The 23,756-nt window shown below is 43.3% G+C and overlaps 1 protein-coding gene across 5 annotated transcripts in view; it reads right to left on the reverse strand.

Annotated features, from left to right (window-relative positions):
- PTPRZ1 (protein tyrosine phosphatase receptor type Z1) overlaps window positions 1–23,756 on the reverse strand; it is a 200,882-nt gene that overhangs the window by 147,583 nt on the left and 29,543 nt on the right. The gene's annotated exons all lie outside the window — the stretch shown is intronic.

Here is a 23,756-nt window from a genome sequence, read left to right on the forward strand (position 1 = left end):
AACTAAAGGTTTATTCAGCAACAACTCCATTTTCTACTACTCTTTTCCCTCCCTTTTCCTTTCTCACTCCTCCCCCACACTCTCTACAGGATCCCCCTTGGGACAAATGTCAAAACAAACTGCAAAACACAATTGGATAGGATACAACATATCCTTCCCCTTTATAACAACCAAAAACTGAATTGATTTAAAATCTAGTGACAAAGTCTTGAAGTCTTTTAGGTGGTCTGCTGTCATGCACACTCCACCTAAGTCTTGGGTTCTCTAGCACAGGAGCTGTTTGTTCTTCTGGTACTGAGGTTTGTCCATTACTTTCATCATCCTCATCTCCAAGGTCAAAACTGAAGGCAAGATGGGAACATAGGAAGCTGCCATATACTCTCTCAGCCCTATCTTGAAGAAGCCAGAGAGGGAACTTGGAACCTTCTGATCTTCCATTCCCCGAGGGGAATATCTTACAGTGCTCACACTTCCAGTCTCCCATTCATATGGAACTGGGGGGGCCCTGCTTAGCTAAGGAGACAAGTCATGCTTGCTTCCACAAGACCAGCTCTCCCTACTAGACCAGTTCTTCTAAGATCAAATTCCTTTTCAGTTCTTCTCTTAATATCAGACTCCCTTCCCTCTTGTCTCATAGTATGTATGTTAGAAAGTCTCAAACGGTTCCATTTCTTTCCATCATCCAATATGACAGAATCTCCTCAGATTTTGGTTATTTGTTTTGGTACAGAATATCAGGAACATCCTTTTCTCACTTCTCCCGCACAATCTCTACAGGATCCCCTTGGGACAAATGTCCAAACAAATAAACATACACACATACACACACACACACAACACAAACAGCAAAAGATAACTGAACAGGATACAACAGAGTTGCATGATTTTTTAAAAAAGATTATCACACAATGAATGCTAGTCAACTTAAATTCTTTATCAAGAACACAGTATTCTCTCAGCTCTTGTTAATATAAGTAGAAAAACCGATCTCCAAACTCAAGAGCAGCAGACCTGACAATAGTTGCTAATGAAATCTTGGTGTAAGTAACCATACTGTTGTAACTACAGGTCATAACACACATATTAAAGTATAATAAAGCAATATAAAACATAAAAGCTAGTACAGCATGCATGAAAAAAAACAGATAAGACATAGAAGCTATTCACATGCACACCAAATACTGGGCTAAGGAAGCCCAGCCCAGTTTTCAGTGCGTGTGTGTATTCCTGGGAGCTGTGCAGCTCCTGGGGTGACAAGTCCACTTAGGGAGCCTCCTGCTTAGCCCACATTTTCTATGTGAGGGCACCCAAAAAGAAGATGAAATGCTCATGTGTCAGTGTTGTGCAGCACCTACATACAACTTGCTTCCTGACCAGTGTCAGGAGGTTCCCCATAATTAGGGGTGTGCAATTCAGATTTTCGGTGATTCGGTTCGGGACCCAAACCGAATCACCCCTGTTCTGTTTGTGCCCGAATATGGGTCACCCGAATCACCCTTGATTCGGTTCGGATTCAGATTTAATCCTTCAGGGGGGAAGGGCCCAGGGGCAAAATTTTGGGGTGGGGTGGTAGTGCCCAATGGGTGGAAGCTACCACCCCAATTTCAGGGGGATTGGGCAAAGGGCTCATTTTTGGGGAATTTTTGAAGTTTTAGTGACTTTGGGGCAGTTCGGGGGCATAGAATGGGATCTGGGCAAAAAGAGTGGGGTGGGGTGGTAGTGCCTAATGGGTGCAGGCTACCACCCCAATTTCAGGGGATTGGGCAAAGGGCTGATTTTTGGGAAATTTCTGAAGTTTTCATGTCTTTGGGGCAGATTGGGGCAGAAATTTGGGACTGGGGCAGAATAGTGGGGTGGGGTGGTAGTTCCTAATGGGTGGAGGCTACCACCCCAATTTAAGGGGGATTGGACAAAGGGCTGATTTTTTGGGAATTTTTGAAGTTTTTGTGTCTTTGGGGCAGTTTGGGGGCAGAAAGTGTATCTGCCCCAAAAGGGTGGGGTGGGGTGGTAGTGTCTAATGGGTGGAGGCTACCACCCGTCCCCAATTTCAGAGTGATTGGGCAAAGGGCTGGATTTTGGTGAATTTCTGAGGTTTTTCTTCATAAGGTACAGTGTGCTAGATTGATATTCATAGTAAATGAGAGTGTGAAAAAGTGAAAGTGGGGTCATGAAAGTTTTTTAATTGAAAAAAATCTCATTTGCTATCATTGAATGAGAATTCACACCTCAGAAGTTTTTCTGAAGGGATGTTTTCCCTTATTTTCTGAGGTGTAAATTCTCATTCAATGATAGCAGATGAGATTTTTCGGCCCCGAAATTCGGGTGATTTGGCTCGGCCCCGAAAAATATCGGGGGACATCAAGGGTGATTCGGTTCGGCCCCGAATCACCCGAAATTGCTCATTTCGGGCACAGATCGATCTGTGCCCGAAATTTTTTGCACATCCCTACCCATAATGCATTGTACACTTGTGTGTTGCATTATGGAAGCTCCAGGGACCTCCCAGGCCACAAACTTCTCTGCTCCCTCCCTGCTACCGGAAAGAGCAGGCAATTGTCTGGGCAGCTGATCCGGCAACCCAGCAACATGGACAGGATTGTCTGAGGGGAGGTAAGCTTTTCTTGGCTTTCTCCTTGACCCGTCTGAGTCCATTCTCCAATCGTGAGAATGGGCTCATAATAAGACATTATAAAACATAATGAAGCTCTTCACACACTCACCAGAAAAAAGCACTAAGGAAGCCCAGCTCGGTTTTCGGTGAGCGTGTGTACCGCCAGGAGCAGCGCAACCCCCAGTGGTGGTGCAGTGGCACTCCCGCTGAGGGAGCCCACTGCTTAGCCCATGTTTTGGGTGAGAGGGTGCTCAAAAAGCGGGCTAAATGCTTTTGTGTTTCCCCTCCCTCCTCCCAGTTGATAGGGGCACAATTGCCCATGACAATATTTGATTTGTATGCTAACAAGCCAACCAAGAAGCAAGGAGATCGCAAGCCAATCAGAAGCCGGGGGGGGAGGCCAAACACAGGTCAAAGGTTCAGTTTGACTGTTCGAGGTTTAACCGAAGCACCCCCTGTTCAGTCCAACCCCAGACTGAACCCCCCTGGGGGTTCTCGAGGTTTTTTTCTCTCTTTCAAATTTTAATTTTTTTTACACTTACCCCTTCCGGGGGAGTTGTCTGCAGAGGTGGTGGTGGGGTCCATGGAGATCCCCCCCCGCACCCGCCAGCCTCCTTTATTCATACCAAGCCATGCAGAGGTGCATTGTTGCGCAGTCACGGTGACCTCCAAAATGGCCACTGGGCCGAGGGGGGAAGGCAGAAAACCAGTCTATTTCTGGAATAAGAGAGGCCAGCGGGGGGAGAAGGAACCTCCGTGGACCCTCCCACTGCATCAGACAACTCCCCCAGAGGGAATATGTGTAAAAATTTTTTTTTTTAAGAAATTCACAACCCCCCCACCCCGGGACGAGACCAGGGGAGGTTTGAGTGGGTGCCAGACCGAACTAGCCCAGTCCAGTTCGGGTCCAGTTCAGACTCAAACCGGACTGGACCAACTGGTTCCGTGCACACCCCTACTACAGGCCTGTCTCCAACTTTCCATGGCTGAGCAACATAATTGAGAGGGTGGTGGCCAACCAGCTCCAGACAGTATTGGAGGAAACTGATTATCTAAACGCATTCCAGACTGGCTTTCAGGCAGGCTATGGGTGAAGACTGCTTTGGTCGGCCTGACGGATGATCTTTTGGACCTCTTGGCAGCTTTTGATACTATCGACCATAGTATCTTTCTGGAGCGTCTGAGGGATTTGGGAGTGGGAGGCACTGCTTTGCAGTGGTTCTGCTCCTACCTCTCGGACAGGTTCCAGTTGGTGTCCCTTGGAGACTGTTGTTCTTCAAAATCTTTTATATGGTATCCCTCAGGGCTCTGTATTGTCTCCTATGTTGTTTAACATCTACATGAAATTGCTGAGACAGATCATCAGGAGATTTGGTGCAGGGTGCTATCAGTATGCTGATGACACCCAAATCTACTTCTCCATGTCCACATTATCGGGAGAAGGCATAACCTCCCTACATGCCTTCCTGGAGGCAGTGATGGGCTGGATGAGGGATAAGAATCCAGATAAGACATAGGTACTCATTGTGTGGGGTCAAAACTCAGGAGATGAGTTTGATCTGCCTGTTCTGGATGGGGTCACACTTCCCTGGAAGGAACAAATACACATTCTGGGAGTGCTTCTGGATCCAAGCCTCTCCCTGGTGTCCCAGGTTGAGGCAGTGGCCAGAAGTGCCTTCTATCAGCTTCGGCTGATACACCAGCTGCATCCGTATCTTGAGATAAACTACCTCAGAATAGTGGTACATATGCTGGTAACCTTGAGATTTGATTACTGCAATGCTCTCTATGTAGAGTTGCCCTTGTATGTAGTGCAGAAACTACAGTTGGTCCAGAATGCAACAGCCAGGTTGGTATCTGGGTCATCTCAGAGACACCATGTCATTCTCGTATTGAAAGAGCTATACTGGCTGCCGATAAGTTCCCGGGCAAAATACAAGGTGCTGGTTATAACATATAAAGTCCTAAATGGCTTGGGCCCTGGGTATTTAAGAGAATAGCTTCATTGTCATGAACCCCACTGCAAATGAGATCATCAGGGGAGGTACATCTGCAGTTGCTATTTATTTTGTTTTAACTAATTTTAATCTTTTCTGTTGTCATTTGTTTTGCTTTGTTGTAAAATCGCCCAGACATGTAAGTTTTGGGTGGTATAAAAATATGTTAAATAAATAAATAAATAAATAAATAAATAAACAACCTTGCCTGCCCCCATGCCTGCTGAAATGGCCTTCCCACCCTGCTGAAATGACTTAATTGCTTAATGTCCTCCACTTGCCCCTGGCCACAGGGAAGAGGTGCTGTTCCATGGGAATTTTATGAAATCTGCCACGCAGCCCTGTTTGGGAGCGAAATTATCCTCCCGCGTCTGACATCAGATGCGGGGGGGGGCATGTCTGGGGCTGTGAGGCACGACCCCCTGAGGGGCAGCAGTCCGAGTTCTTTGAACCCGTTCGCCCAATGGTGGCTCCACCCCTGTGTGTGTATGCTTGTACCATCTCCATGGGGGTGTGTGTGTGTGCTAATTTTAAACTGCTATCAGAGAGACACTGAGCCCTTGCACACAGTGAGAAGGGCTGGGCGGCATGCGGCAGGGAAGACAACAGAAGTTCACCTTCCCCACATATGATCCGGCTGCCAGTCTTGGAGGGTCAGGGCATGTGATCCAGCACACCCAGAAGGCCCCCTGCTTCGCCTGGCAGTGCAGATTGCGGGGGCCGGAACATGTCATCCCAACACCCAGAAGTCCCATAATGCACTGTGTGAGTGCACAGTGCATTGTGGGTATCCCAGCAGCAATACCTACAGGAGTGGTGCCTGCCACTCCTACAGCACTGACTGAAAGCAGCCAGCACTACAGACAATCGGGAAAAGGGGGCTAGAGGAGCACACACTCCCTTAACCCAGTTTTAGAGGCAGGCTCCATCGAGTTTGCCCCTGAGGCAGCTCTGGCAGCCAGTCACCTCCTGCTGCTTCTCACATGCAACCAAGACAGGGCTTGGCTGCCTTAGCCCAGTTTTGGCTGTGTGTGATAACAGCCTCACTTACTATCTGTAAAAAATAGACCATTTCCTACTTATATTGATTCCTGTGCTGTTTTGCTCATAGATTAATGTTAGCTGTGACAATATGACACCACTATGTAACAGGGTACAAAGTATGGCATGACACATCACTAATATTTTGAAAGTTTCTGACATTCCACCATAGAGGAGTACAGACATTATTGTATTAATAAAAAATCATTTCATAACCCAAATTCTAGAAGCATGATATCTATCTTTTTAAAGCTTTCAGCAGCCAGTCATGGCAGTGTAGGTCAATAGCATAAATCAGCTGATTTTTCAAACTAGTATCTACCTATGGTAATACTATTTACAATTCATGACATTATAGATTGTACAGGTTTATTAATTATCCAAATAATTATAAGGTGTTTAACCACCTTTAATAAGGTATGAGGAGAGCTGGTCTTGTGGTAGCAAGCATGAATTGTCTCATTTGCTAAGCAGGATCCACCCTGGTTTGCATTTGAATGGGAGACTACATGTGTGAACACTGTAAGATATTCCCCTTAGGGGATGGGGAAAAGCAACTGCATGCTTGCATGCATAAGTTTTCATGTTCTCTCCCTGGCATCTCCAATATGGACTCCTGCCTGCAACCTTGGAGAAGCTGCTGCCAGTTTGGGTAAACAATACTGAGCTAGATGGACCAATGGTCTGACTTGGTAGAAGCCAGCTTTCTATGTTCCTAATCACTGACCACAAACAATCCAAGTACAAAGTTAAACTGATCTTAATACCCATTTTAGGATAAATGATGAATAAATGCTTCTGTCATAGCATTATGTCAGAAACTGATGTGCTTATTTGTGTAGGCTCATAGCTTAACCACGACTATCCATGGCATCCACAAACATTATAGAAATAGAGAAATCTGCTTCAACGTTTTAAAAATGGAACACAAACTGTGGGTTGTTCCAAAGAAGTACAAAGGGGTGAAATGTAGGCTGCTGATACATATCAGTTAGACATATGTATGAATGGGAAGATTCCATAAGAATTTAAGAGCATTCCATATATTCCCAGCATGAATATATTCCATATATCTCTTTTCTAAGAAAAGAAATAAACTGGTAGATTCTTGACCAGTGGTCTGTCATAGTTTAATGCATACATACAAGTCTTAGTTCTGGTTTTACAGGCTAGGGATGTGCACAAGCTGTTCATACACGCCCTTGCAGGTGCATGAATAGCTTTAAGATGAAGGTAAGGAACTCCTTACCTGCTCGCTCCTGCCCAGCCACTTTCCCCCTGCCAGCGCTCATTTTAGTAACAGCTGTGCTGGGCTGCAGTACTGCTTCCTGCAGCCCCACACAGCGTTGGCACACACACACATGCTGACCACGCAACACAATGCTGACTACAGTACTGACCATGTAAATGACTGGCGTGTGTGTGCCCCAGCCATGTGCGTGCTGACGCCATGTGGGGCTGCAGGAAGCAGTGCTGCACCCCCGCGTGATTTTTTCTAAAATGAGCGCCAGTGGAGGGGGAGGGGGAGCTGGTAAGGAGCTCCTTACTTGCATCTTAAAAGAGACTCCTCCCTGCCCATCAAGTCGGTACTTGAAAAAGGAAGGACCAAACAGGCTCATACTCATCCCTGTTACAGGCTAAATGAAGTCCACTTTCTTCTGAGACAGCATGCTGGGAATATCATGCTGCCTGCTGTCAAAATTTTAAGTCAAAATTTTCATTTAATTTGAAGTACAAGAGCAGTAGGAATGCAAGTAGTCCCATTATACATATTTATGTGTTTAATTGCTATCAAAAGGAAACACACAGAAAATTTAATGTTGATGATCCTCTATTTCCGCTCAACCTTTCTATAAGCTTCTCAAATTAATTATTATATACAGTGATGGTCAAAGTTCTTTTCCCAGTACAAACATAATTAAGTGTGATGGTGAAATATTGTGCAGATTACAGTGGTACTAATAACTGGTAATTTTTTTATCCTAGCAGGTGGCCAGTATTGCCACATTGTAAAACAGAAATAGTTAGTGTGATGCTTGGCTCTGATTAACTTGGCTATATGAATGTAAAGCATGCCTTGACTGCTTTCTATGAAAACAACCAATTCTTTTCATGGATTACCATTGTGACTGCCTTTACACACTCAACATATTGCCATGGACACATTCTGAACCCAACCATTCATACATGGTTTCTGGAAGTTTACATAAGTTTGCAGAGTGAACTGAGCCAAGACTTTACCAGCACAATGTTCATTTATGGTGCACCTTTCTGAAAAGCATATTCTGAAATATGCTTTTTGTCTCTTCAGACAATGTTAACAGTTAAATCTTCATATTTATATTGGTTAATCCAAAAAAGAGTTATTTATTTTTCGCTGCAATCATAACACATTTTCATCAGCAAAACATCTCGTTCTATTAAATCTATAATATAGTACCTCAAATAATGAAAAAAAATAGCATAGGATACTCAACATGTTCAGCTTAATAGAAATGTTGTGTTTGTAATATATATGAAGCATCTCCAGAGTTATTAACCATCTACAGTAGTTGAAATACAACATTTTCTAGGATATACAGAATTGTCATCTCACAGAGAAGTATTTTGAATTACGCAAGACCAACTAAAAATGTTTCAACATCAGTTTCCCATATTGAAAAAGAACCTTCTAACAGACACCCAGCATCTATGTTGGAGGGAGGCTGTGATTATTCAGTGGAGAAATAAACAAACCTAATTGAGCAATGAAAGCAAGTTCTAAGCCCAAGTCTTGATAATTGGTCTCTCATAGTCGCATCTTCCATCAATAGAATTTGGCCCAAGAGCCTGCCAAAGTATGCTCTTACCAGTATTGTACTCCTCATGCTTCAGAAGCAATTCAGCAACAGCTTTTTGCTGAAAATTATTTTGAGAGATGAGTAGTAAAGAACTAGACAATTGATTTTCCAGGGGCAGTTCTGCTCCTAAATCTTTTAATCAAGTTTGGAATTCTGCACTAATAAGTATTCTTTTATTCTAAAAAATCCTCTTCATGAAGAGAAAAAAACCTTTAGCTGTGAATTTTATTTTGATATAATACCATAAATCATTTTAATAGTATTTTGTATACTGTAAGAAGAGACAGTAGTTCACATGACAGAAAAGGCAATGCTGGTGTTCCTGATCAGCTGGCACTGCTGTGCATGTGGAAATGAACCCCAGTGGGGTTCTGCAAGAGCACAGGTGCACAACTGCTTAGAATGGTGCACCCACACTTGTGCTGCACATTGGAAACCATGTACATTCCACTGCGCAACTGCAGCTGTGCTGATTTAAGTAATTGTGCAACTGGACTCTTGCACAACACTGCCAGGGCTGGCTTCCATGTGCACACTGGCCAATTAGGAATGTTGGCATTGCCTTGTGTATCATGTGGGCCAGTAGGTTTATGAACAAAGTAGGGCGAGTATTGCATCTTGTCAGTGAAAAAGTGGCAATCAAGGGTACTTACAAATGTATATCATTGTAATGGTGAACCAGCTGTGGAAACCACTCTCGATCCAGCTCAGGGGAAACTTGCTTTTCATTTTAAACAAATAATAAATGTACAGCACTGATTATCTTAATCAGTCATGACAAACTGTCATCAAAAGCAGGGCTGTGTGTATCTCTGCGGTGTCAGGCATGAAGTCAACTCCCACTTTCTCAGAGCATGTTCTAAAGTGTTAAAAAACTAAACAGTGATGCAACAAATACACATTTGTTCAGGAAAAGATGCAAAGTGGTTGGGTGGGGGAATAAAGCAGAAAGATCTGCCTGAAGAATGGGTTATTTGTGATGGGGTCATGTTAGGTAAGATAATATAGAATATACTGTATTATATAATATACCTCATGTAAGGTATAGAAATTGAATAAAATAATAATAAGAATAATAATAATGCTCTGCACCCCCGCAGTGATGTAGATAGGCTATACCTCCCTCGCAGCTCAGGTGGATGAGGAATGCAGTGTCAAAGAAGATTAGCAGATACGAAGCCAGAATTACACAACACAGGCAGAATCTCTAATTCCAGTCATATCAGAAACGTTTCTACCAAAGCATAGAAGGAGAAACTGCAAGAAACATAGAAACACCAAATAAAGAAGAAACAGTGCAATTCTGGGGGAAATTATGGGACAATCCAATAGATTATAATAAAAAAGCAGGCTGGGTGAAAGAGGTCGAAAAATGTGACCAACAAATGCAAGATCTAATAATAACACCAGAATTAATAAGTGAAAGAGCAAAGAAAATTAAAAATTGGACTGCATCTGGCGACTAACTGCATGGCTTTTGGCTTAAACACCTAACAAGCCTTCATAAACAACTATCAAAACAATTCAATCACATTTTGCAAGGAGGTGATATTGAACAATGGCTAACAACTGGGAAAACTCATCTCATCATGAAAGACCCAGCAAAAGGTGCAGTTCCAAGTAATTATAGACCGATAACCTGCCTGCCAACCATGTTCAAATTATTAACTGGAATAATAGCAGATGAAGTAATGCAACACTTATTAAATAATAAGCAGCTTCCAGTTGAACAGAAAGGAAATTGCCTGAACACCAGAGGCACAAAAGACCAGCTGCTGATTGACAAAATGATTTTAGAAAATTGCAAGAGAAAAAAACCAATCTAAGTGTTGCATGGATTGACTACAAGAAGGCCTTTGACTCATTGCCTCATACATAGATACTAAAATGTTTAGAAACGACTGCTGTCAGCAAAAACATTGAGATATTAATTAAAAAAAGCAATGAGCATGTGGAGTACACAGTTAACAATCAATGACAAGACACTTCGACAGGTTAGTATTAGAAGAGATATTTTCCAAGGGGACTCACTATCCCCTCTGTTGTTTGTAATCACCATGACTCTACTTTCACAAATACTAAACAAAACAGGCCTTGGATACCAAACATCTAAAACATCAAGTAAAATAAACCATCTGCTCTTCATGGACGATTTGAAGTTGTATGGAAAGTCCCAACCAGAGATGGAAGTGAATACATCAGGAGATTTAGAAAAACTCTAAAGTCCAAACTCAATGGCGGGAACATCTTGTATAAGCCACAAACACCTGGGCTATACCTATTATCAGATACACTGCAGGAATAATAGACTGGAGGCAGAGCTAGAGACGCTAGATCGTAAGACCAGGAAAATAATGACCATCAATCATGCTCTGCACCCCCACAGTGATGTAGATAGGCTATACCTCCCTCGCAGCTCAGGTGGAAGAGGAATGCTGCAAGTCCATCAAACAGTAGAGGAGGAGAAGAGAGGCATTGAAGAATATATAATGGACAGTGAAGAAGATGCACTTAAAATGGTCAATAATGAGAAACTATTCAACACCAATGAAAGAAAGCAGGCCTACAAGAAAGAACAAGTCAAGAACCGAGCAGAAAAAAAATGGAAAAATAAGCCACTGCATGGTCAATATTTTCACAGTATAACTGGAAAATCAAACATCACCAAGACCTGGCAATGGTTTAAGAATGGCAGCTTGAAGAAAGAAACAGAGGATTTAATATTGGCTGCACAAGAACAGGCACTACGAACAAATGCAATAAGAGCAAAAGTAGAAAAGTCAACAACAAACATCAAGTGCCGCCTTTGTAAAGAAGCAGATGAAACAGTGGACCACCTAATCAGCTGTTGTAAAAAGATCGCACAGACTGACTACAAACAAAGGCATGACTAAGTAGCAGGGATGATACACTGGAACATCTGCAAAAAATACAAGCTACCTGTAGCCAAAGATCGATGGGACCATAAAATAGAAAAAGTTGTAGAAAATGAACATGCAAAAATATTATGGGACTTCCGACTACAAACAGACAAACATCTGCCACACAATACACCAGATATAACTGTAGTCGAGAAGAAAGAAAAACAAGTCAAAATAATCGACATAGCAATACCAGGAGATAGCAGAATCACAAAATACAAAGATCTACATACAAATTGAAATTGAAAGGCTGTGGCAGAAAAAGACCAAAATAATCGCAGTAGTAATTGGCGCCCTATGTGCAATTCCAAAACACCTTGAAGAGCACCTCAACACCACAGAAATCACCATCAGTCAATTATAAAAAGCAACTTTACTGGGAACAGCCTATATTTTGCAACAATATCTATAATAACCAACAGTATTGATGATAAAATTCAGCCATCCCAGGTCCTTGGGAAGGACTCGATGTCTGGATAAAACAAACCAGTCAATAACACCTGTCTGACTGTGTAGCAATAATAATAATATATTGTATCTGGAAAATGTACTGAGGCTGTTCTCACAAGCAGCCAAGCCCAGGCTGAATCAGTTATGCCTGGACTTGGCTTAGGGATGTGCATGGAGCTGGCTGGCCTGGTTTGTCTCAAAACTGGATCAGATTCCAGCCGTCTAGGGCGGCTCAGGCTTGATCGAGCCCAGCCCGGTCCAGTTCCGCCATCAAGCTGGCTTGAGGGGTGTGACAGCTCTACTTGTAAAGGGGAATCTGGCAAGGGTTCTCCTTTACAAGTGAAGGGCTGCGGGGCGGGGGGGGAGTTCTACCTTTCCTTTTCCTTTTAAAAATCTCCACTGCGTGGCTGGATGGCGGCATCTGCAGTGGTGAGGATGACGACGGAGGCAACAGCGGGGACTCCTTTCACCCTCCCACCTGCCTCCCAAATGATAGCTCTGGCCAGCTGCATCCCATTTCGAGCCTCTGCATGTGCACACAACAAAAAATATTTATATGCTACTTTTCAACACAAGTTTAAATAGAGAAATAATAAAAATGAATGAATGAATGAATAAGATGGATGCATGTCCCTAAAGGGCTCACAATCTAAAAAGAAACATAAGATAAACAGCAGCAACAGCCACTGGAGGTACTGTGCTGGGGATGGATAGGGCCAGTTACTCACTCCTTGCTAAATAAAGAGAACTGCCATGTTTAAAAGGTGCCTCTTCGCCCGGTTAGCACGTAGAGAGGCCTTAAGACCCATAGCAAGCTGGAGCTGTCATTTGGGAGGCAGGCAGGAGGGCGACAGGAGTCCTCAATGCTCCTCCATCCCAGCTGCCGCTGCCATCCCGCCATGCAGCAGTGGTTTTTAAAGGTAAAAAGAAAGATAGAATTTTCCCCTGCGAACCTCCCCCCGCCCACTGCAGCCCTTTACTTGTAAAGGGGAATCCTTGCCGGATTCTCCTTTACATGTACACCATTGAGCTGGCTCACAAGGCAGGGAGTTGGTTCAACTCACCGTTGGATCGTCCTCCTTGGTTCACCTCAAGGGCTAGCCTTTGAGCCAAGCCGGCTGAAGTGTTAACCAGCTTGATTTCATTTGCACATCCCTAGCTTGGCTGCCCATGAGAACCACTGGGATCCATGCGAATCCCAGTGGTGCTGTGGTGCTAAGCCCAGCACCGAAGCCTAACTCTTAGCAGAGGTTAAAGCTGCAAATGCACCTCTACCAGGATCGTGTGTCAGCAGCTCGCACTAACACAGAGATGGGTGCCTAGAGAACCTATCTCCACTGGAATCCCCCAGTGCACTGTGCTTGGTGTGTGGTACACTGTGGGATGCATGGAGACCAGGACAATGACCTCTGTTTACACACGTTACTCTCGGAAGAACTGGTCATGTGGGCACAAAGCTTGCACACCACTTGGACTTGGAACAGTCATCTGAGGAAAGGTAGGTCAAACACTGCCTTCCCCTCCACCCCCATGGTTGCCCAACCACGTGCAGTTGGTTGTGCAACTAGCCCCACTGTGTCATTAAAGGAGTGAAGAACTTATGGGAAGTAGAACTCACTTTGTAGCAGGAAAAAAAGTACACCTGCTCCCATTTGAAAGTATATCTGTATTTAATATTTGCAAATATCTAATATTTGCTTTGATCTTCTCTTCACACAGTGTTTCAAACTGCTGACACTTCAAGCTCATTTGACAACCACTATCTATACTTGAGAACTCCCTCAAACCAGCACATAATCTGTGGGTTTTAAACCTTTGGTTGAAAACTACTTGGAATTTGTACAAAAGTCTTCTTCTGTAGCTCAGCCTCAGAATGCAGACATCTTGCCAATATCTGTACTACCATACAACAAGTACTGTGTTTATTTCTTAACTGAAGCAATCTGGGATTCCTGAATGTTTCACTGAAGTCATTTTCCCTTTAACAATACCCATGGGTTTTTCCCCCATCATCTGGAATATACTTGTGTAGTATATAGAGCTAATTATGGAGCTAAGTCTATTTGCCTTTGATCCTGAAGGCTGAAAATTTACTAGGTTTGTAGTTAATTGCTACTTTTGATAATAAGGCTTTTAAAGAAATCCTTCATACATCAAGGGCAGATTTAACAATTCTCATCATATACCCTCATAGGAACAGAATTTGTGACACAAACAGCCACTAATTAACATGAGGAACAAAATACAGAACATAAGACACATTTTTTAAAAATCGGTGCTTTCCCTCAAAATGGAACGTATTACTATAACATGACCTTTTGTAGATACCACGCTTGAGTTAATTCATTTAACAGATCTGCATTTGCTCTAACTTCTTGCCCTTCATAGTGCAGACTAGAATTTTTTATTCTGACACCTGAAGGATTCCCCTTTACCTTTATATAGCCTTATTTCACAGGAATGTTTCTTAGTCCATAAGGTAGAATTATTAACAAGATACACAATAAATATGTCTTAATCAAGAAAGTAACAATTCCATACACAGCCACGGTACTCACTGGGGCCATTCAGTCACTCACTGGGGCCATTCACACGACCTACTAGGCGGGCGGCAGGAAAGCCTCCCAAGCCTTGCCTTCCTCCCCAGATGATCGTTGTTTGGGACTGTGCTCCCACATGATCTCCCTTGTTTGGGACTTGTTTGGGACTGTGCACATGATCAGCCCCGTTCCGTGCAACATGGAGCAGGGCGGATTGCTCTGAAGCCAAGACTTATCGTCCCAGCCTCCATAAATCTCATAATGCACCACGTCAGTGCACGGTGCATTCTGGGGATCACCCCAGTGATGGGCGGGAGCCCATCAGTGTCGCAATGCTGCTTGAAAGCAGCTGGTGCTGACACACGGTCAGGTAAATGGGGTTAAGGGAGTACTCACTCCCTTATTTCAGATCCGGGCTTGCTACTGAGGTGCCACTGGGAGCTGCATGCCTCCCAGCGGTTCTCACAGGCAGCCAAGCCCAGGCTTAGCTGCCTTAGCCTGGTCTTGGCTACTCATAAGAACCAACTCACTCACCCACCCACCTACCCACCCGTGTTTACATCCCACTTTCAATCAGAGTCCCTCAAACATCTCGCAAGACTGACAGGATGCAATAAGTACATTAACCTTCTACTTTACACAAAAACAAAATGAAAAAGAAAAAACTCAGTTTAGCAGAAGCAGAAATTTGATGTCTTTGCTTCTCTCTCCTGGTGCTCTCTTCACAGGACAGCTAATCCTAACCCTTTGTGGCAGGGAGACAATCCAGATGGAACCAGAGCAGGGGTCACAGTAAAAATATTCACAGTACTGAAAAGTTCTTACCTCTGTGTCACAGGCTCCTCCCAGGCACAGTATGGCTGACTTTCACACTTCACATCAATTTTCAGCATTGAAAGCTGGCTTTTCCTTTCTTCTTTTATTTCATTTATACCCCCAGGGAGTAAGCGCTGCCTGAAAAATTATCTTCCTCAGTGATTCTCACTAGCTGTGGGCTAACCTGTTCATTACACTCAGATGGAAGTAAAGTGGATAGCAAAATTTCACCAGAGCTTCAGTAAATAGTGAGTTCAGGAATGAGGATGGGTGCAGCACCAGTGCTTGACCTTTTCTCAGGGGCATAACTATAATAGAGCAAGAGGAGACAGTTGTATGGGGGCCCACTGCCTTGGGGAGCCCCCCAGAGGCAAGTCACATGACTGACTCCCCCAGCCACGCACCCATGTCTTTCTCTAGTACCATTAAATGACTTGCATCGTCCACAATTTACAAAACTTTTTTGAGCTGAGCTTCAGTGAGGAGGGGGTCCCATTTTAAAATCTTGTCACTGGGCCCACTCCAACCTTGCTATGCCCATGCCTTTTCTAATAGGTTCTTGCAAGATCTTTCTTCCCATAATGGGAAAATGGATTATTTCCAGAATTACAGTTTTAAAATGAAAACAAAGGCACAATCAGCATAGTTCTAGGACTTTCAGTGATCTTGAAGGCATTTCTCTTCAGCATCTCTTGGAACTGGCCACCCATTTGAAATAATTTATTTTATTCAAATATATACTCCTGCTCTTTCCTTAGAAGGTCTGGAGCATGCAAGTAAGATGCCAATTTAGAGAGCCAAAAGACAATAATTGTTTTCTCAACCAAAGAATGCATGCAATCTTCAGCATATATTCCCCTGAAAGATCAGGTACATTGTCTGGGAGTGCTCCTGGATCCCAAACTCTTCCTGGTTTCTCAGGCTGAAGCAGTGGCCAAGAGTGCTTTTATTATCTTCGGCAGATATGCCAGATATGTCCATTTTTGGAGCTGAATTACCTTAACACAGGGGTACATGTGCTGGTAACCTCTAGGCCTGACTATTGTAATGCACTCTATGTGGGGCTGCATTTGTACGTAGTCTGGAAACTACAATTGATACAGAATGTGGCAGCCAGACTGGTCTCTGGGTCAACCCGTAGGATGATATAACACTGATTTTGAAAGAATTGCACTGGCTGCCGATATGTTTCTGAATAAAATACAAAGTGCTGGTTATTACCTATAAAGCCCCCAACAGTTTGGGTCCAGGGTACTTAAGAGAGTGCCTTCTCTGTCATGAACCCTGTCACTTATCAAGATCATCTGGAGAGGTATGGTTATGGTTGCCAATGGCTCATTTGGTGGCAACTTGGGACCAGGCCTTTTCTGTAGCTGCCCCAGGGCTCTGGAATACACTCCCTGTTGAAATAAGAAAATCCCCCCTTCTCTGCTTGTTTTTAGGAAGACCCTCGAGATGTTCCTGTTTTCCCAGGCTTTTAACTGAAGTTTAAATTTTAATGTTTTTACTTACTGAGGTTGTTTTTATCTATTTTATGAATTTTAACTGTTTTATATTGTTTTTACATTTGTTATGTTTTTAATTTGTTCACAGCCTAGAGATGTCTATATCAGGCGGTATAGAAATTAGACAGATAGATAGACAGACAGACAGACAAACTTTTGACACTAAATATGAGTCTCAGCACCAGGGACATATGGCTCAGTAGAATCTTTATATATCAACCCAAAAAGATAGTCAAGGATTTTCAACTAGGGGTACTTGAAAGTATCTGTGGGTACTTTAAAGCCTCATAGGGGATACATGAGGCCCTGGTGGCGCAGTGGTAAAACTGCCGCCCTGTAACCAGAAGGTTACAAGTTCGATACTGACCAGGGGCTCAAGGTTGACTCAGCCTTCCATCCTTCCGAGGTCGGTAAAATGAGTACCCAGAATGTTGGGGGCAATATGCTAAATCATTGTAAACCGCTTAGAGAGCTTCCAGCTATAGAGCGGTATATAAATGCAAGTGCTATTGCTATTGCTATTGCTATTGCTATACATGAGATACAGAGAATCCTCTCACCTTCCTGATCCACTTGCATGCTACACCGTTGTCTCCTTCCAGGTGTGAAGGAAGAGGAGTGTCCTTCCCTTCCCTCTCCATGTTGAGGGTTGACTGGTTGACTATGTGCTTAGGCATAGCCCATCCATCCCTCAGTCTGATGGACAGGCTTGGCAACCAGTGAAATGCTGGATTACATTCAGCATTGGCATTGCCCTTGTTGCCAAGTCTGCCAATCCAGCTGATGGGGTGGGCGGGCTGAACCTGAGCATCTAGTCAGTCAGTCATGTAGAGAGAAGGAGAGAGAAATGGGGTCAAGACAGGGGTATGCTGTGGAACCCTGGTTATGAGACTCTAGAGGACATAAGAAAGAAAGTCACAGTGTAGAGCTAGGGATTTGGCAGGTGAGGAGGTGATTCTAGGGCAGATTCACTGTATTGTTTCCACACACCTGTGGATCAATCTCTCTCTGGATTACTAGAGTTCGAAGGAGAAGGTGGTGCCTCAACACAATTGACCTGACCATTGAAACATTTATAAACATCTGTAAAGGGTTCCCAACCCTTCTGTTGCAAACTGTCAGCTCAGGTACACCATAAAGATTGTGTGTGTGTGTGTGTGTGTGTGTGTGTGTGTGCACAAGCATGCCCCCCCACACACAAAATTAATGTTACAGTTATGAGACAGGCTATTCAAGTCTGGAGGTTAAGCCAGTGACCAAAGTTACACATGAGTACTCCCACTGAAATTTATGGGACAAGTAAACTTGTCCCATGAATTTCAATAAGACTGTTTATGAGTGACTGAATTGGGATGTAAGCCAGTCACACTGAAGTAGCATGTCTCATAACTGTAACGTACGTGTGTGTGTGTGTGTGTGTGTGTGTGTGTGTGTGTGTGTGTACATACAAATATCTACATAAAAACACAATAAGTGTTACAGAAGACAGGCTGCTCCAGTCACAGGCTTTGTCATGGGCACGCTGGCAGACTCAGAGGACAAGCTGGAGCAGGGGACGGAGGTTACAGCAGAGGAGAGAGGGCAAGGACTAGAAGTTGCAAAGGAGAGTGGGTCCGACGCACGAGGAGTTGAAAATGAGTTAGAGCTGGGTGAGGCAGCTCTTGTGGAGGAGGCACGACCGGTCTCAGCTGTGGAGAGGCGTCGGTCCAAGAGTAACAGCAAGAGTTAAGGAACCACATGAATAGAACAACAGGTAAAGCTGCTGACTCAGGAACTCTTGATTAACAGCACAAAGGGTCAGCCTATTTAAGACGACTGCACCATAGCTACCCTGCTGATAGCCTGAAATCTTGAAGAGCCACTGTCAGTCAGTAGCCCTGCTAACTGGGCAAAGAGGCACCTTTTACCGTGGTGATTCTCTTTATTTAGCAGGGGGAGAGTAACTGGCCCTATCCACCCCCAGCACAGTACTTCCAGTGACTGTTGCTGGTGTGTGTCTTGTGTTTCTTTTTAGAATGTGAGCCCTTTGGGGACAGGGAGCCATCTTATTTGTTATTTCTCTTTGTAAACCACCCTGAGCCATTTTTGGAAGGGCAGTATAGAAATTAAATTATTTATTATTATTATTATTATTATTATTAATAGCAACGTCAATTTCCTGTGAGCTAATTGGCTGTGTTCGTGTATTGCCTTGACCGTGTTTGGACCCTGGACTGTGTTGACCTTGCCCATGGACTTAGATTTGGACTCTGTTGGATTGATTGGATTTGACTCAGACTGAACCTGGTTTGGAGAATTTCTTCCTGTACGACTTTGCTATTATACTTCTGCCTCTGCCTGTTTTACGCACCATCTGGCTAACCTGACAGATTTACAATAGCATTACACCCTCACTAAGTTATTCATAAGCTATTTTATTGAAATTAATGGGCCTATTAATTTCAATGGTAGTACTCAGTGCAAATTTTCTGAAGCCTGTCAGTCCGAGGGGAGGGATATGCTGAGCTTCAACATGTAACCAACCAATCAGAAGCAGAGAAAGAAGGTCTTCAATCCTTCTCCATCCCCTTCTGCAGCAGACACATCAGTTAGGATGTGTTGGCTTCAAGCTGGCCATCCTCAGATGAGGAACAAATAATGTGGCTGTAGTGTGGGGAGGGAGGAGAGCTCTGTGTACACCCTGGGCGCTCTTCAAGTACCCCTAGGGGTACTAATACCCCCTGTTGGGACCTCCTCAACTATCGCAAGCAGCCCTCACAATCTATTTTAAGTCTCTTGCTAGCTGCAATGAGCAGAGTGCTCCTGGAACTCATTCTAGGGATATATAGCTAAAGGGGCCATGAAAAAAGAAAGCTGTAGTTCTGACAAATGCTGGAAAGAGATGCTGAATAGCAATAACCTGTATTTCATAACTACTGGAAGTCTGGAGACTATCCTTTGCACCTTTAGGCCCGCACACCTTCTCAAGCTATGGATTTGTAAATAATTATATTCTTACAAAATAAGTCTGAAGTAGTAGCCAAATACTAACTCCATGAACAAGGACATGGGGATGTAGCTCAGTGGTAGAGCATCTGCTTTTCATGAAGAAGGCCCTAGGTTCAATCCTTGGCATTTCTAGGTAGAGCTGGGAAAGACTCCTGCCTGAAATCTTGGAGAGCCACTGTCAGTCAGTGTAGACTATACTGAGATAGATGGACCAATGGTCTGACTTTGTATAAGGCAGCTTCCTATGCTCCTAAGCTAACATTAAAAAAACACCCAAAAGATTTTTGTATATGCTCTTACCTAGAATATAGTCATCTAATCTAGAGTACAGTAACCTAGTTTAATGTTTGAATGCTTGCCCAAATGTTTCTACCCTCTGTAAAATTTATTCCATAAAAGAGTGCTAGCAATAAATCACAAGTACCCTTCACCTGATAAATAAGACCTGATGAACATCAACACATTATCTGGATAAGGCATCTATACAGCTATACAATGGCACAAAATACAGAAGTTGCTGGGCCAATTGAAGGATATAACAGTGTTGCAGGTAGGTAAGGTCCAGGTAAAGTGTGCCAAATCAATTTCGACTCCTGATGACCACAGAGCCCTGTGGTTTTCTTTGGTAGAATACAGGAGAAGTTTACCATTGCCACCTCCCAAACAGTATGAGATGATGCCTTTCAACATCTTCCTATATTGCTGCTGCCCAATATAGTACCAGCGGGAATTTGAACCAGCAACCTTCTGCTTGTTAGTCAAGCATTTCCGCGCTGCGCCACTTAAGGTGACATTGCAGGTAGGTAACACTGAGTCGAACATTTGAAGCAGGATGGAGATAGATTTTCTTTTAATCTTTCAATAGTTCATACCTTATGCTCTTAGTTCTGCATCTGCAGAAAATAAGCCTTATGCTGAGCAGGAAAATAAAAGATGGATCAAGCCAGAATTAGATTTGCATGCCCTGTATTACACAGCCCAATTTCATTAAGTCACTGGTTTGGTTATTTGAAGGAATGCAATATTCTAGAACAATGCACCTTTCATTCAAAGTGATTTCCAGCATTGGGGTGGGGGTGGGGAATCATATGCTGAAGCATAAAATTACTATGAAGCTTTTTGATGTATAATGGGCAATTTATAATAGATGTAATGAAATGAAGATTGGGCATTGCAGGCTCTATTAAACTCTCACTCAGTTATTGGCTGTTATTATATAGTACTATCTAATGGGTTTGTGTTTTTTTAGTTTTAGAAAAACAATATTTGGCCTGGCAGTTAATAAATATAAATTAAAAGGTAGATTATGCACATTCCTCCCAGTGAATTAAAAAGAATCATGAGAACCCAAGGCCAAATATAAAATGTCCTGGTTTATGACAACAGAATCTGACACTTCTGAGATTGTCAAGACATGACACTTCTCAGTTCTATAATTCTTGGTTTATTTATTTAAGAATTTGTATCCCACTTTAGAGCTCCAGATATTCTCAAAGCAGCTTACAGAAAGTCATTATAATAAAATAATAGTTAATTCCTTTCAGATTCTTTTCCCCCCTCTCCATACAAGAAAACATTGATTCATGCCTGAACATCTTAGAGAGAGTTTATACGATCATTTTTACCAGTAAAAAAAGTCTCTGTGTGGCAAACTTTTCCCATGTACCATTTTCTATGAGTGGCTTCATGCATCCACTGGAAAGTAAGTAGGAGGGAACCAGTGGGTCCTGGTGAGCGTGCACTCCAAGTGCGAGCTGGTACTTCCACCTCTTTCAGTGTCATGTGAACCCAGAAATGTCAGGTGGACAATGTCAGTTCCCCTCCGTCATCTGACATTCACCAGGCATTTGTACCCTACATTTGAATTTTGGGCAGAAAATGCTGGGTGGCATGTCCAATCGATATTTCCATGTTCACACAACATGGGAAGGAGCTAAAGTATTGCCTTGTGCTCGGAGCACATGCTTGCTGGGACCCTTCCCTTCTACTTACTTTCTGACAGTTGTGTGAAGCTGCCCTACTGAAGGTGACTCAATGTGGTCAAGTTCCACCACATCCCACCACATGTGTGTTCCACCACATTCTAAATTATTTTAAAACCCAAAGTTTCTAACATGAAAAGAAAACTTACATGCAGACCAGGATTTAGCAGTGGTTTTGCCATGTATATGGAAACTGTGTAATGTCACAGCTAGTTATCAGAACACAAGGTACATGATACCAGAGATTCCTGGAATACAAGGCATGTATTCAGCAAAAATAAGTTGGGCAGGCAACCCATAGGGGCAATCCACTCAGAAAGAGATTAGTAGTCCAGCATTATTCCAGGCCTTAAACATTGCCATTAGCTAGAACCTGACGTAATGGAGGCAAGGATGGGAGACATGTAATTTGAACCTTTACATTGCTAAATATTAAAATAGTGGCAGCACCTCTGTTAAGTAACTAACCATATAAGAGCTTTCTAATTAATATTCTGCAGAGCCACAAAGATCTGCAGTTTATTATTTGTGCTAACACAGCTGATCTAAGCTTGAGATATAAATACATGCAGTATAGATAAATTATACTCTCAGAAGGATGGCTTGGGGTAAAAGGGTATTGTAACTCCATGGAAGAACATCTGATTTGCATGCAAAAGGTCTTAGGTCAAATCCCTGGCATCTCCAGGTAGGACTGGGGAATGCCTATCTGAAATCCTGGAGAGTCTCTGCCAGTCAGAGTAGAGTAGACAGTACTGTTGGAAGATATTTGCAATTTGCTTGAGCAGCGAGCACTTAGCTAGCTAGGATAGATAGTGCTTTCCGTGCCTGGTACCTCCATTCCCCTTCGCCTTGAGGATATCTGACACTACTTGAAAGAATGTCTCTGTTGGGAGGGGAAACCGGAACAAGACCACTCTTGTGAAGTGTGAGTGAGAAATTGCACTTGGGAGCAGATCGGAACCTTTAGTGTTAATACTAACGCTTTGGCTTGTATGCAATGCGCAGGTGTGGAATGTGTTTGTGGCTCAGTATATAAGACGATGAATTGCCAGAAGGAGAGGCTGGCTACACCCAGAAGCTGTTTGCTAGCAAATGAAATAAAGCTTTGTTTTGAAATTTTGATGCTGGTGCCTGGTTACCTAACCAAGAAAATGAACAACAGGGAGAATCTCTCCTTCTAACAGTACTGAACTAGATAGACCAATAGTCTGACTTGGTATATTGCAGCTTCCTATGTAGACTATGTAAGGGTATGGTTTTCAATCTCAGAATTCATGCTTACGGACAAAAAACAAATTTCTCATTCAGTTAGTGATGGCAGGTTTGGTATGGGAAGAGCAAGTTATTCTAAGTTAATTGTGTATGAGGCACAGATTTAAATTTAATTTTTTTCCAGATCTTAACTGCTATGATTCTAAAGCTAAACCAAAAATATATTGATCGTATATTTTATATTTTCCCCTGGCATCAGCAAAGGGCAGTGTTAGGACCCACCTGGACTCTAACCATGAGAAGACCCTTTCTAAGGCAGCTGCAGAGGAGTAGCACACCCCTGCCAAGACTCCTGGCCCTGGATCCAACAGATCATGAGCAGCTAGAGCTTGTTGTCCCTCCTGCAGTTGCCCACTTGGAAGAACCCTGGAACTGTGGGAATCCAGTGTCTCCTAACAAGACTCCTGTTCCATCTCCAGAGCTTCCTTCATTCTCCTGAGCCCAAAGAATGGTGGTGATGGCAAAATATAGTTGAGCTCCAGCACCAGAAGTAACATGGTTACTGGCTTCTGGCCTAACTATACATGTCCCAACAGACAGGCCAACTCAGGTGCTTGCCCCCTTATTGAGGCCAGTCTGAGCTCCAGGAAGGGGCACGGGTTTCTGGCTTCAATATCATCTTCCATTTAAAGCCTGACTTTGCTGGTTCAACAGCTCCTTCACTAAGCCTTGGTTCCAGCAACTGACTTGAGAGGGCAACCAAGATGACCAGGGGCCTAGAGCACCTTTCTTATGAGGAAAGGCTACAACACCTGGGGCTTTTTAGTTTATAAAAAAGACGACTGTGGGG

Source organism: Hemicordylus capensis, chromosome 5 (genome assembly GCF_027244095.1).
Source record: "Hemicordylus capensis ecotype Gifberg chromosome 5, rHemCap1.1.pri, whole genome shotgun sequence".
Classification (NCBI taxonomy): domain Eukaryota; kingdom Metazoa; phylum Chordata; class Lepidosauria; order Squamata; family Cordylidae; genus Hemicordylus; species Hemicordylus capensis.